Raw genomic sequence first — 13,884 nt, 5'->3', positions numbered from 1 at the left:
TTATTCTATATGCTGGTAAAAACCCTCATAATGATCGAGAAAAGTGTATAACTTTTTGTGTCATTTGTTACTGGCATTTAAAATTGCCGCTAAAATTTTAAGAAAAGATTTATAATACTCTTTAATTATCTTATTTCTAGTCAATGTAAGACTTATAAGATAAGTACAAATACTCTTTAGCTACCTTATTTCTAATTGATGTGGGACTTAGAAGATGAATGTTATCTTCTAAATATATATTCTTTAATTTTTTTAATTATCTTATCTCCTAAATACTAACTTAGAATAATAAGTTATAGGCCTAACTCAACCTTATAAAATATACTTGTAAGGTAAAAGTTATCATTCACTTATATACTCTTTAATTATTTTATTTCTAGTCGATGTGGGACTTAAGTTTTTTCTAACAAATAATTGTCGTTAATAGTAAATTTTGATGTGATGTAAATACATTTTTAGTGGCCATTATATAATAGTCATTAATATTTTTATTAAATAATAAAATAAAGGCAATTAATTTATTGTCATTAAATAATTGTCGGTAATACTAAATTTTGTTGTAGTGCAGAGAGCGAAAATATGGATCAATCATAAATAATGATATACACAATTTTTGAGTAATTTTTGTATAAATCAATAGTTTTATTATATATAAATAAAATTATAAAAAGGTTCTTACATTATCGATGTAAACTATTTATTGTTTTAAAAACGATAATATTTTATATATAAAAGATTGTGTTTAACGGTATGATTATTACACACACACAAAAAAAAAAAAAAGACTTTTTACCTTGATGTATGCACAGCGATTTTCATGTAACCACCGCGATTATAAGTTCCAAAAACAAAATAAAAGAAAAAGAAGTTACTATTGGTAAATTTCATAGTGGTTTTCTTATAGAGGATTGCTATATCCTCCGAATTCGGAATGGGAAATACAGCATGAACTTTTATAATATTAATATTTTTTAATAAATTTATTATTAAGTAATTATTTAATTTAATATTTTATAATTTAAATTAATTTTTTAATCGCTCAGAATACAATTCGGACGATTCAGTCGGAGGATGCAGAATTTTTCTTTCTTATATATCGTCGGTCAAAATAACTATTTTTTTAACCTTTTCTTTCGAACTCAGTAGATTTGGCGACCGAAATCTCTACAATACCATGTTCTGATTGCAAGTACTAAGTACTGATCATCAATAACTAGCTAGCTAATAGAAGGCATCTAGGTTGAACAGGTTGTAGGAACAAAAATCCCTCGTGCATGGACATTTGACCGTCGGATGTTTTGGATATTTTCATGGATGTTCCTTGTGTGCCCTCTGTACGACCAACCAATGAGGTAATGCCATGTGGTCACTTACTCCATATCATCCAGGTTGTTGAAAATTTGACTAAAAATTGGGAAATTGGATCAGATCCGCCCCTTCACCATGATCCATAAAACCAACCCGGACATAGGTTCCTCTCTTTTGTCTAATTTGTAAATGCATGTCACCTCATCTTCTTTCCTTTGACACGTGGCTCCATCTTCTTCTCTTAAGCCAAGGTTGTTTCCTTTCCCATCACCGTGTTTGTTGGATCCGCTATTGTATCTCTGTTTCCATCTTCTTCTCCTCATGAATGTTCTTCTCTTCGTCAAATGTTGTCTCTGTTACCTTGTCTTTGTTTCCATCTTCTTCTCTCAAGCGAAAGTTTTCTCCTTTCCCTTTTCCATCTTCTTATTGTGTCTCTGTTTCCATCTTTTTGGCATGGATGTTGTTGTGTTCATCAAATGTTGTCTCTGTTACCGTGGCTTTCTTTCCATTTGAAAACCTTGCAAGTTCTTCTCCTCATGAAAGGTTGTCTCCATTTCCATTTCGAATCCATTTGAGTTTAGAAAAATCTCAGCTGATTTTCCAGTTTCGTGTTTGGTTCCCGTGGATAGCACCTTGATTCTGAAGTGAACAGTTAGTGGTAAGTTCAATTTTGTTCGATTAAGTTGTAATAACTTTTCGGTTGTGCTCGAATTCTCTTTATTTGACTGGTCATCTAGTGTTACTTTCACGGATAACATATGCATGAATATTGTTTGGTTTATTTGGTGAGTTGTTAGGATTCATATTGTTATGTGATTTTGTTAGGTTTTTTTTTTGGTAGATTTAGTAAGTATTGATAAGTCATGTAGGTGTTGTTGTTGTTCGTTGTGAAGGCATTATTATGGATTGTTGATTGAGGTGGTAAAAAAATAGATTGTAATTTATTTTTGCAATTTGATAGTGTTGTGATTGTGGCATTGTAATTATTGTTTTATTAATTTGGTTTAACAATATTTGTGGTAAGGATTATTGGTTATGATTATGTTTGTCCATCCTATTTATAATTGTCAGATATCACAAATGGAGAATTGTGCATCTTCACATACAAGAAAGATTATGTTATCCACATTACCAAGGGAAATGCCGGTATGTTATTGTGGTATTCGAAGTAAGATACAATACTCAAAAACTCGTAAGAATCCAGGGAAAAATTGTTTTGGTTGTGGAAGATATAACAGGACAAATAGCCATTGTCAATTTTTTGAATGGTGCAACGAAATGGATCAAGTGGAAGAATTAGTAAGAATAATGTCTGGGCATTTTTGTGATATATCTGAGTTGCATGTTAGAATTGACAAGTTGAGAGAAGAGTTAAATCTTACAAATAAGAAGGTAAAAGTTGTGGAAGAAATGGTGATGGATGTTTTGAAGATGGTGAAAACAAATGAGATTCAAATGAGGAACAAATTTATTGTGGTTTGGATCATAGTGTTTGTCTTGGCTGGAATTATAATGATATGAAGAAAAATTATGAAATATTGTGATTAGTTTGATTTACTATTAAATATAATGTACGTTTATGTTATTTTGATATTTGATTTAGTATTAAATGAAATGTACGTTTATGTTATTTTGAATTCGAAGTGCATGGTAAATTAGTTTGAAAATACGTAGGAAAAAATGATGGTTTGTTGGAAGGTTATTGGGTTCATATGTGAATGTGAATAATGCAAGAGTGAAATTTAGAATGTAATGATGAATATTTAATTTGTGATTGTTAGTTTGACATTTTTTAAAAAGTCAATTGGGTAATTTGAATTAATTTAATTTAGTGAATGCAAATTTTCAATTGAAGAAGCTTACGATAATACATAATTGATCTTCTAAACATGAATGACTAGTTAAAATTGGTTTAAAGGAAGGTGATTGCTACCTTGGACAACTTTATCATGTTGTCCATCCGTGAAGTTTTTGTTAACTATTATTGGTTGACCTGTGAATTTAGTGTAGATAAGTTGTGTCTCACTTTTTTAGTACTTCAAATATTATTTATAAATTATATTGGTATTAGATATAATATTTTAATTTAGAGTAATATCTTTTTTTAGTAATAAATAAAATAAGTATAATTAGTAGATTATTATGAATTAATTTTGATATTAATTATATGTATAAAAAAAGTTTGACATTTATTTATTGATTGTATGTAATAGTTTTTTAGTTCACAATTTTAAACAAAACTAAAAAAGTTGGATTCAAATCCTGATTGAAGCTAATTTCATCTCATGTAATGGAACAAATGATAGACTAGGACAATACAATATAACATTTAGGGTTAAAGTATACATTTCCTGATGCAGTATACACTTTTATTAAAATATTAAAAAATTAATGAAGACTGTTAATTTTTTTTGAATATATGTAATGATATTAATCATGTTTGACCCATGGACCCCTTTACAATCACATTTTTATATGTTGCTTCGCTGATGAACCATATAATACATATGTCCACCATAAAACGTACCTTGAAGGAAATTAGTTACAACTTACATGGCTACAATAATACACAATTGATTTGGTAAACAGAAATGACTAGTTCAAATTGATTTAAACGAAGTTAATAATAAGGTACATGGTTGTAGGTTGATAAGGTTGTCCATAAGTTGCACACATAAAGTCCCCAGACGAGTGCAACAAAAAAATGGTTTTACAAAAGGAAAACAAAATATCAACAACATTGTGTAGGTAGGGTGCAATGGTTGTCCCAAATGAACAAGATTACAAAACCAAACAAAAAATCCAAAAAAAAGGGACAACATAAAGAGTTGATACAAAAGTTAGGAAATAATAAGTTTATTTATGTTTTCTTGCAAATTTTTCCAATTTGTAGCAGTTAGTTTGATAACCTCATCTTTGTTGGTGTTGTAACAGTGGAGAACCAAAGACAATGCCAATTGCATTCTTGTTCCGTTGTCCACTTAATATACAAATGTAAAGCAATTAATATAAGCATTGTTGTACATAGGTTGAATTTTAAAAATAATAGTAAATAAAAAAATAATTAATTTGATTTTGTAATCATCAGACCAACCACAATCCAACATCCATTTGGCGACTCAAACGCCACAATCATTTCTACAAATTAAACAAAATTGAATGTTTAGATTTTGTTGTATAGTGGTAAAGAAAAAGGGAAATGATGTAATAAAAATTAAAGTATTGAATGTGGGTTACAAATCAGCATCTTGTTGGCCAATGTTATGTGGCACAACCACAGGAAAATCAGAAATTTGTGGCTTTTTTGTAAACGTGTAGTGGTAAAAAGAATCATGCAAGAAGATTTCTTCAAGAAACAATGCCTGCAAGGTTAAAATTTAAAAAATTAAGTATTAGTTAGTTGGAGATAACAATTTCATTTTAAAAAATGATATTGTTTATGTTTGATATAACATAAAGTACCACTTTTTTAACTAGTCTTTTTCTAGCACCAAATCTTTGTGGGTCTGGTTTAGAATCCAACATAAGTAGTTTTGTCTCCTTTATATCAACGACCAATAGAAACCAGTGCGAATTCATATCATTTAGTGGAATAAATATCTAAATTTAAAACAAGATAATGATGAGTGCATTATTACCAACTGAAAATGGTGGTTAATTTGAAATAAACAGAATTAAATACATGAGTTGACCTTCAAAATGTAGTCCATCTTCCCCGTGAATTCCTTTTGATAATAATGCATTAGAGTGTCTGGTGGTGTAGTCGAAGCCATCACATATTGCTATCAAAATATATAAAATAAAAAAAATATTTAAAGTTATTCAATGGTAGTAGTGTTCATTGAGATATGGAGAAAATAATAGTTGTTTGAAATGGTTTTTACCGCAAAAGTTGTTGGAAAGTACCAAAAGTAGCATATGGAGAAATTTCTCGTTGATTATGTGTGAGCATGCATACTAGCAAGTTAAGGACCTACATGATACCATTAATAATAAATAATGAAAAGAGAAAATCACTTATGATATGGTAAACATGTGCGAAACAAAACAGTGCCTCTTGATCAAGTAGACCCCTTTGTAGAAGGCTTTTGAGAGTGTCCTTATCTTCAACTGTGCTCCAAATTGTTGTTACAATGATTTCTTTCCTGGAAAATTGCCCCAAAAAAGAATGTTAAAATGTGAAGAAAGAAAATGAAAAGTTTCGTAACATTAAGAAAAATACCCATTTAGTTCATTATCTTTGTTTGTCCCAAAAACATATGCTGCAACGACTGCTTGAACATCATCCAAAACCATATCGGGTGGGGGTCAAAATGTCATCGATATACACTATAAATTTAGTTATGCAAAGGAAAACAATGGTTATTATTATAAATATTATAAAAATATATAAGATAAAGTAATACAAATATCATATTACCTTTGGTATTCAATGGTTGCTTTGAGTCCATCAAACCTAGCACTGTGCAAGGGTTCCATATCTCTGAAGAGTCTAAAATTCTTACCAGTTATTGTGTTTGAGAATAACCTTTTTTTGAGAGTGTCTCTTTTGATGAATTCCTTTTTCTGACTACTTTTCATTTTTTTTAAGCTTTTTTGCTGAGGAAGAGGCTCATGGTGTTTAGCGTACTTTGGTCAAAGAAGCATGTGGTGCATCTGTAATTGTCTTATGTGCGTACTGTGTTTGAGGACATTTTTGCATCAGTAAGGGACTTTGGGGAGCAACAATGCTAGTAAGGTTGTTCAATCCATTAATAACTAACTCTATAGATGACGCTAGCCTAGATACTTTTTCTGCTATACTATCATGAGATAGAAACTTTTATTTGTAAGCCAAAAAGTTGTTTCTTGATTCGACTTGGTAAAAAAAATGAAATAATATTCGAAACCTGTAGGGATGGATTGTCTTGGTTGTTGCATTTTGGGATGACTGCAGCAGATTTGTGTGAGTTGGTATCTTTATTAGGTAAGTCCAAATTTGGAATTCTCTCTACAAAGCTGTTAATAAATGACAAAAATGACAATTTGAATTCTTACTTTAAATAAGGGCACAATCAATGAAAAAGATAATGCATGTGCATGTGCATGTACAGTATTAAATGTAATATTGGGTATTGATAACACTTGTACTGAATCATTTAAAAAAACAAAATATATGGTAGTTATGTAAACTACAATATAGAACTGAAAGGTATAACAAAATTGAAGTGGATAACGAAAATAATTTGTTGTGAGTTGAAATACTATTTTACCTAGAGAAAATCTCGATAAGTTCCTTCATTTTAGACGCTTTTTTGCTACACGTGCAAATGGTTGGACTTTGTATTACGATTAGCTTCCTCTGAGTTTTTTTTTGCATTGGGACACCATTTGGGTCTTGTGTTTGGTATCACAAGAAGGTGGAAATTATGAGAGATGGGTTGTTTCTGTCTGAATGGTGGCCCTATGAATTTTTTTTTTAATTTTTTAAATAATTTTTAAATTGAAAAAATTCAAATCATAGTAAGAATAAAAAATCAGTATACATTATGGTTGCGGGAGAAACTATGCACATTGAATGCGGGTGACTAACATGTTACAATTGTGAAGTGGATGTGGGTTATGATGATGGTCACGAGTTTTCACGGAAGGTTCCTGTATAAGTTTGTGTGCTATGCATAAAGCAAAAATAAAATTGATTGACATGAAATGTGAGTTGGTATGAATACCCAATTCGAATGACAACAGGACACATATGTGGCTTATCCTTGCAATGCAATGATAGGGAATCTGAGAAGTGAGAAGGGAGAAGGAATACACTATTCCAAAGTTAGTAAAGGACATATGTGACTTATCCTCGTCATCCAAGGTCCGTAACTCTGATAAACGATACTATGTGCCTTATCCTCGCAATGCAAGGGTAGTGACTCTGAGAAAGAATAGTAAATTTTCACATGTCTACTAGTGTACTACATGTTAGGTGAGGATAATGTCAAGTTTGTTGCTACACATAGTAATAAAACTACACCATATTTGTAAGTTAAAATTTAGTCAGTATGATAATTTTGTAATAATGATAATTATTAAATAAGGTTCATTTTTAAATTGTTAATTAATAATTAATTATCAATAAATTAAAATAATTAAAGTTTACAATAATATTAATAAAAAAATATTGAAATAATTTAATGTACGTAAGGTTGAGTGACATTTGAAAATAATTATGTATTAGTAGTTTCTAATTTTTTTTTTGGATTTTGTTTGGTTTCCCAATATACCTTCCTTTCCCCCGTGTTGCATTCCTTTTGTTCGTGCTTTATGAGGTTGTTCTTGTACCTTAGTTAGTATTGTATTTGTTTTTCCTATCGGTTTGAAACATTTGGCAAACTAAAAAAGCAATCATGCTGACATGCTGTACTCGGGTACCACAAACACACAATATCTTGTGTGTAATATATTGAATGTGACTTGAATATGCATACAGCCAAGTTTACTTCAGTCGTTGCAAGTATTGAGTGACGTTTTTTTATTTGAAAGATTTGGTAATTTTTGCAGGAGATTTGGGTTCATTTATTATGGTTTACTGAGTATTCCATTAAACCATCGAGTGTTTCATTTTCATATGCAATACATTAAGCCACTAAATATATGTTTGTCAGACATTTTGGTTTACGTGTTAATTATAACAATGTAATAATAATACTGAAATGTTATTATAAAATGTATGTGTGTTGATTTATTATACATTGTTTATATATAAAAATATATTTAATATATATATATGTAATATTTTATAGTTTATATTTTATTTGATGCATTAAAAAAATATTAATATACATTATTCGTATTTTTTTCCTTGTAGCAAATGATTGTATGTGTAGTATTTATTATTTAACAAATTATATACTATATATTCATAACAACGGTTATATATATAATAAATTCATATATGATATAAATTAATATATATATATATATATATATATATATATTATGTAAATAATAATATATAAATAATAAATCATAAATTATTGGATTTTAAGTGACCGTAAATTGTCTTTTATTTTGTATTGAAAGGTGTAAATGGTCTAAGATTATTTATTATTATTATATATGATATAAAAAAGTATATAAAGTTATTTCCTAATTGAATGGGTATTTTATGGTTACAAGTTAATGTAAATATAAATAATTAAGTGACCGTTAAAAAAATGTTAATATATTTATATATTATTTAATTTAAATATTCAATAAGAATTTATATAATTTAATGAAATGATATATGAAAATGATATTTAGTTTGATAATATTGCTGACATCATAATATTAATAAACTTGGACAAACATATGAACATAGGTAACATGAACGTAACACTTAACACAACTTAATAAAAAAAAAGACAGAGATGCATACAATGAAATTGCCATGTTTAGAAAATAAAAATACAAATAACAAAAAAAACTCGTCCCAATAGATGTGCATGTAAACAACACTCATTCATGTGGTGACTTTTGACTTGAAAGAAGTTGAACTTTTTCGGTTAATATGGGTAACTCCATCTGTAGTTCTAATTTTTTCGTCCAGCAATTTTTGCATTTGCGCTTCAAGATTCTTCACATTGTAATATAGTTATAGTCACAAATACATTTTCCATTTGTTGCAAGCAGACGACGAAACAAACATGCTGCAACATCTTCTTGAGCATCGTACACCTTTTCTGCAAATTTTCCAAGACAAACATGAGTCCTAATGTCTCCATGCTCAAGGGTTCCACAATATCTAGTACATTGTATTCCATGTATGGTTTTCACATCATACATAGTGTATACTGGCTGACTATAGTGAAGTAGGGTACATATTTGGGATAATAGTTGCTCCATGGATTGTTGCACAAGAAACACATCAAAACCAGTATCTATTGAAACATCGCCCTAGTGACTCCCTATTTGACGTTACAAGTCAATAAATGGAAGTATGGAACCAAAAAGAAAACAAAACAAAAATGCGACAAAATAGATGACAAAAATCGTTATTTTGAATGACCATCATAAGTTTTGTCTCACCATGCGATTGTGATGACGCCATGCCGACTAGATCTTCCATCTTCGGACGAAAAGGTTGAGTACCACTAGATTCTTCATCGGCGATATGCTTAGTACAATACCTTATCCACTCAAATAGTGTTTCTTTGTAACTGACATATGATCTATGTCTGTTTCCCTTAAACCCGCTTACTTGAGCGTGACATTCCGTCCAAGAAGAGTAAATGCCTAGGTTGCGTCCTTGGAAAACTACGTAAAATTTTTGGATATTACTCTTGTCACCCATTTAGGCCAAAATGATGGACAACATTGTATCCTTGTCCCATATAATGCGTAGACATATATGGGAATTTTTTTCTAAAATTATTTTTTTAATAAATATATACAGAAGTGGACCCGTAGACATATTGTATGTTTCAAATTAAAGTTTTAATATTTTATAAGTATTTTTTTTATTAATATTAATAAAATTAATAAATAATATAATGTTCATATATATATATATAATATAAATAATAATTCATAAAAATATATTATGTTATATTAAATATTAATTTTGATTGATAATAATTAATTATGAAATTATAAAAAAATAAAACAAAATAACATTATTATTGTAATACCATAAAAAAATAATTTCAAAATGAAATCAAAGTATTTAAAATATATTTAACAATAATTTTTAAATGTACGATATATGAAAAGTAATAATTAAATTGTAATTGTATGTCGTAAGAAAGTGGTTAAATAATTTGTTATATTTGTAAATATTACTTTATTTTAAATGCATGACAAATGAAGGTTAATTATTTTGTAATTACTACTCTAAGTTGAAATTTTATTTTTAAAATTAATTATATAAAAAAATTAACTACTTTTTGAATGAGTACATGAATATCCAATATCCGATGAAAATAGGGATGAGGACACAATTTTCATGCTCATTAAATATACGAACAAAAATGAGTATAAAGTTTGACTATGGAAATGGAAACAAAAAAAGTGAAATTAGTATAACATTGGCCAAGCACAAAGAATGTAGGACAAAGACAAGGTTAACCATCATTAGTCTCATTTTTTGCATTTCTATAGGAGTAAGAGAAGAAGAGACGAGAAACCACAGCTTTGTGAAGGAATAATGTGTTTGATGTATTCATTTATGTGAGAACGTTGGTGTTCGTCACATTCAGATGAATTGATGATGTTATGTGATATTTTGGTACAGTCGTGTGCATGACACGGTGTTAGACGTGTGATGTGTCATGACCAGCATGTGCATCAGACTATGTTGTATGTGTGACATTGTGCATATGTAATTTGTGATACGATATTGGAATTCAATGATTTGGAACGGCCCGTTCTAGTTTTGGAACGGCGAAGAGGGGAATGTTATATTCAAAACGTTATTTTGGACCTTTAAACCATGCATTGATGGTTTTGCCTTCTGCAAACCAATTGTTCAAGCTGATGGAACCTTTTTATATGGCAAATACAAAGGTACGTTATTGGTCGCAGTTGTGCAAGATGGTCGCAACAACATAATTCCTATTTCATTTGCTGTTGTTGAAGGTGAAACTAGCGATGCATGTTTTTTTTTTTCTTAAGAACTTAAGGCGGTATGTAACACCACAAGACGGGTTGTGCCTAATTTCTGATTGTCATGAGGCTATTCGAAGTGCATACTCAAGAAATGGAAGTGGTTGGACAGAAAATAATTTTGTCCATGTCTATTGTATTCGACACATTGCACAAAACTTCATCCGACGATTCAAAAATGCAGCACTAGAGAAGGATGTCGTCAACATGGGTAATTTTATCATTACTTTTTTTAAACATTTAATAATTAGTTTTTATTATTTAATTATTTTTTTTCAGCCTATGGGATGACTGAACCTAGATTCTTTTACTATTACAACATAGTAAGCGATACTAATGCAGAAACAACCCAATGGTTAGACAACAATCCTAGGGAAAAATGGACACTAGCATGGGACAATGGACGACGTTGGGGATACATGACAATAAACCTAACCGAGTTTATTAATTCTATATCGAAGAAAACACGAAATCTTCCAATTTGTTCCATGGTAATGGCTACATACACTCGTTGCAACAAGTTTTTCGTTCAAAGAGGCAGGGAAGTGGATGCAATGATTAATGCTGGACATGTCTACTCAGAAATTGCAAGTAAAACTATTCAAGATGCACAGTCCAAGGCAAATACTCATAGAGTTATCACCTTTGACAGATCAAGCATTAGATTTCTAGTAGAAGAAACGCAACATCCGAGAGAAGTTCGACCCGCTGGGAGATTTCAGTAAGGTTAGATGAAATGTGGTGTGATTGTGACAAGTTCTAGAAAATTCATATTCCTTGCTCGCATGTACTCGCTTCATGCTTACATGCACGTCACAACTATCAAACCTACATATCTCCCATATAGACCTTTCAACAAGTTGCAAAGGTATACGAAGGACAGTTTGGAGAGCTCCGACATGAAGATTATTGGCCTACTTACATTGGTCCAACTATGTGGCCAAATCCAGAACTCAAGAGGACTTCCAAGGGTCGGCCAAAGTCCAGCAGGATTAGAACAGAGATGGATATTAGAGAACAACATAATCGTGTAAAAAATTGTTCTATTGTCACACCTCTGGTCACACTAGGAAGACATGTCCAAATATTGGTCATGGATTTAGTTCCTGTCACCATTGATTTTATTGTTATAATGAGTTTTAATAAATTTATTTAGTTATATTTATAATGTTAATATTCAATAAATTTAATTACTTGATGTTACTCTTTGAGACTACGTTATATTTGTGTTGAAAGGGTAAATTGTGTTCGTTGCAATGTTAAGTTTGAAGCTAGATTTAAAGGAAACACCTTTGAAGTATGAAACTATAGTGTCTTAAACTTAAAAACACGAGATGATAATAATGGGACCTTGTCTTAATAGATTCAAAACTTTTACGAGTCAAACTGTGGCTAATAATGAAAAATCTGGATAACTTGCACATCACACTATGAAAACATGTCCAAATAATGTATAATTATAATAGTTTATAAGCTAAACATTAAAATGCATATTACATTGATAAAAAAAAGGTATAGTGCATAGAATTGGGTAGAACGGGCCGTTCCAAACTATTAAAAAGGGCTAAAATCCCTACTTTAGAACGGGCCGTTCCAAAATTGAGGTTATGTGAAAAAACTCAACTCTAGAACGGCCCGTTCCGGTTTAAGAACGGGCCGTTCCAGTTAGGCATGGCAACGGGGCGGGACGGGGGCGGGTTTTACGTTCCCCGCCCCCGCCCTCGCAAATTTAAACCCCCCCCCCCCGCCCCTGATACCCGCTGGGGATAAAATCTAGGACCCCATCCCCGCCCCGGCGGGGTTCGGGTTTCCCCGCCCCGCCCCCGCCCCCACTCCTATTTTTTTTTCTTCTTTTTTTCTTTTAAATAAATATTAATAATTTAAAAAAATAAAAGAAAAGTAAAATAATATAAATTTTTACATATAAATATTTATAATTTTGGTTTATATATATAAAAATAATTTTTTAATTATATTATTAAGCGGGGCGGGGGCGGGGTCGGGTATGGGGGCGGGGGCGGGGGCGGGGGGGGCGGGGTGGGTATTAACATCCCCGCCCCCGCCCCCCGCCCCCGATTTTATCAATCGGGGAAAACCCGAACCCGAACCCGAACCCGGTAAACACGAGTTTTCCCCATCTAAATCGGGGCGGGTACCCACGGAGGCGGGTTAGATTGCCATGCCTAGTTCCAGTTGCAAAATAGACATGACGAGGATGCATGCAAAACGAGCCATTCTGGTTACAGAACGGGCCGTTCTAGTTGCAAAATTCCCAGTTTACTTGGACCAAAAATAGAAAAAAAATAAAAAAATATGTAAACAGTAAATGGTGCTAGTTGGGAAAATAAATTTACACTGTTGCTATTTAGGTAAATTTATTTTTAAAATATATTATTTGAGTTAAAAACTCATAATTACACTTATTTCATAAATATATTGTGTTATTTATTTATTTATTTAAATAAATTGAGCCCATTTTTAATTACCTAAATAATACATTTTTTGGTCCAGATCAAAATCGCATTCACAAATAGGTTACCCAGTAATCGATTTTTTTAGGGCCTTTCATTGTTGTTTGTTTTGTGTTTTTAAAAATTAAGAACAATTAAATTATTTTGATATTTACAATGTCAAAAGTATATTTATAATTTAAATTAAATTTTGTCAAACATTAATGTGGAATTAATATTTCAATTTTTTACAAATTTATATTAAATTTCGGAATTGAATATTATACTTATATGTATAAATTTTTTTTTAAAAATAATATTTAAATTAAATTAATTTCATTATAAATTTGTTAACGTAATTTAATAATTAATATATTAATTTTATATTAAAAATTATACATATTCAATATGGTGTATTAGTTATGAATAACACAAGTCAAGCACTTACCAATTGTTATGTTCATCAAGATTATAAATTGATTTGGTTATTTAATTTAAATTTATTCAA

At 30.5% G+C, this 13,884-nt stretch overlaps 1 long non-coding RNA gene across 1 annotated transcript; it reads left to right on the top strand.

Annotated features, from left to right (window-relative positions):
• The first annotated feature begins 175 nt into the window (after positions 1-175).
• Positions 176-2,899, top strand: LOC145957743 (uncharacterized). The gene is made up of 2 exons (XR_014433746.1): positions 176-1,966; positions 2,380-2,899. It is a non-coding gene; the product is annotated as an uncharacterized LOC145957743 (long non-coding RNA).
• Positions 2,900-13,884: the final 10,985 nt, after the last annotated feature.

The sequence above is a fragment of the Cajanus cajan genome, chromosome 5 (assembly GCF_000230855.2).
Source record: "Cajanus cajan strain Asha chromosome 5, NIPB_CcT2T_4, whole genome shotgun sequence".
Taxonomy (NCBI): Eukaryota; Viridiplantae; Streptophyta; class Magnoliopsida; order Fabales; family Fabaceae; genus Cajanus; species Cajanus cajan.
Note: the sequence above shows the minus strand (reverse complement) of the source record. Positions and strands in the feature narration are given on the sequence as shown.